Raw genomic sequence first — 2,500 nt, forward strand, 5'->3', positions numbered from 1 at the left:
GCCTATGGTACAACAACTTTCCTCCGTGCCCCTGGTACGACAGCTTTTCTCGTGCCTATGGTACAACAACTTTTCTCGTGCCTATGGTACAACAACTTTCCTCCGTGCCCCTGGTACGACAGCTTTTCTCGTGCCTATGGTACAACAACTTTTCTCGTGCCTATGGTACAACAACCTTTCGCCGTGCCCCTGGTACACCGCTCAGTAGCACTTTGCCACACAAACTCTCCTCGTGCCTATGGTACGACAACTTTTCTCGTGCCTATGGTACAACAACTTTCCTCCGTGCCCCTGGTACGACAGCTTTTCTCGTGCCTATGGTACAACAACTTTTCTCGTGCCTATGGTACAACAACTTTCCTCCGTGCCCCTGGTACGACAGCTTTTCTCGTGCCTATGGTACAACAACTTTTCTCGTGCCTATGGTACAACAACCTTTCGCCGTGCCCCTGGTACACCGCTCAGTAGCACTTTGCCACACAAACTCTCCTCGTGCCTATGGTACGACAACTTTTCTCGTGCCTATGGTACAACAACTTTCCTCCGTGCCCCTGGTACGACAGCTTTTCTCGTGCCTATGGTACAACAACTTTTCTCGTGCCTATGGTACAACAACTTTTCGCCGTGCCCCTGGTACACCGCTCAGTAGCACTTTGCCACACACACACTCCTCGTACCTATGGTACGACAACTTTTCTCGTGCCTATGGTACGACAACTTTTCTCGTGCCTATGGTACAACAACCTTTCCCCGTGCCCCTGGTACACTGCGCAGAAACTCTTTGCCACACACACACACCACTCGTGCCTATGGTACGACAACAGGCCCCGGGGACCTACATCGCACCTTGCTCTTGCCTCCCTTACAGCTGAAAAAGGTCCATGCCTGTGCCCTGGCCCTGCTGAAATTCCCTCTCCATTTAGCCGAGGCAGTGAGTCGGCCTCCTGTCTCCCTTTACGGTCGAAAAAGATGTGCTCCTGGGCGCGCTGGCCCTGCTGCTACTCACATCGGGCATGGACCTGGACCTCCAGCAGGCCCCGGGGACCTACATCGCACATTGCTCTTCCCTCCCTTACAGCTGAAAAAGGTCCATGCTTGTGCCCTGGCCCTTCTGAAATTCCCTCTCCATTTAGCCGAGGCAGAGAGTCGGCCTCCTGTCTCCTTTACGGTCGAAAAAGATGTGCTCCTGGGCGCGCTGGCCCTGCTGCTACTCACATCGGGCATGGACCTGGACCTCCAGCAGGCCCCGGGGACCTACATCGCACATTGCTCTTCCCTCCCTTACAGCTGAAAAAGGTCCATGCTTGTGCCCTGGCCCTTCTGAAATTCCCTCTCCATTTAGCCGAGGCAGAGAGTCGGCCTCCTGTCTCCTTTACGGTCGAAAAAGATGTGCTCCTGGGCGCGCTGGCCCTGCTGCTACTCACATCGGGCATGGACCTGGACCTCCAGCAGGCCCCGGGGACCTACATCACACCTTGCTCTTGCCTCCCTTACAGCTGAAAAAGGTCCATGCCTGTGCCCTGGCCCTGCTGAAATTCCCTCTCCATTTAGCCGAGGCAGTGAGTCGGCCTCCTGTCTCCCTTTACGGTCGAAAAAGATGTGCCTTGGCGCGCTGGCCCTGCTGCTACTCACATCGGGCATGGACCTGGACCTCCAGCAGGCCCCGGGGACCTACATCACACCTTGCTCTTGCCTCCCTTACAGCTGAAAAGGTCCATGCTTGTGCCCTGGCCCTTCTGAAATTCCCTCTCCATTTAGCCGAGGCAGTGAGTCGGCCTCCTGTCTCCCTTTACGGTCGAAAAAGATGTGCTCCTGGGCGCGCTGGCCCTGCTGCTACTCACATCGGGCATGGACCTGGACCTCCAGCAGGCCCCGGGGACCTACATCACACCTTGCTCTTGCCTCCCTTACAGCTGAAAAGGTCCATGCTTTTGCCCTGGCCCTTCTGAAATTCCCTCTCCATTTAGCCGAGGCAGTGAGTCGGCCTCCTGTCTCCCTTTACGGTCGAAAAAGATGTGCTCCTGGACGCGCTGGCGCCGGCTGCTACTCACATCGGGCATGGACCTGGACCTCCAGTAGGCCCCGGGGACCTACATCACACCTTGCTCTTGCCTCCCTTACAGCTGAAAAGGTCCATGCTTTTGCCCTGGCCCTTCTGAAATTCCCTCTCCATTTAGCCGAGGCAGTGAGTCGGCCTCCTGTCTCCCTTTACGGTCGAAAAAGATGTGCTCCTGGACGCGCTGGCGCCGGCTGCTACTCACATCGGGCATGGACCTGGACCTCCAGTAGGCCCCGGGGACCTACATCACACCTTGCTCTTGCCTCCCTTACAGCTGAAAAGGTCCATGCTTGTGACCTGGCCCTTCTGAAATTCCCTCTCCATTTAGCCGAGGCAGTGAGTCGGCCTCCTGTCTCCCTTTACGGTCGAAAAAGATGTGCTCCTGGGCGCGCTGGCCCTGCTGCTACTCACATCGGGCATGGACCTGGACCTCCAGCAGGC

Source organism: Mchenga conophoros, linkage group LG13 (genome assembly GCF_057382185.1).
Source record: "Mchenga conophoros isolate Kocher_MC1m ecotype Shallow Benthic linkage group LG13, M_conophoros_male_GT1.1, whole genome shotgun sequence".
Taxonomy (NCBI): domain Eukaryota; kingdom Metazoa; phylum Chordata; class Actinopteri; order Cichliformes; family Cichlidae; genus Mchenga; species Mchenga conophoros.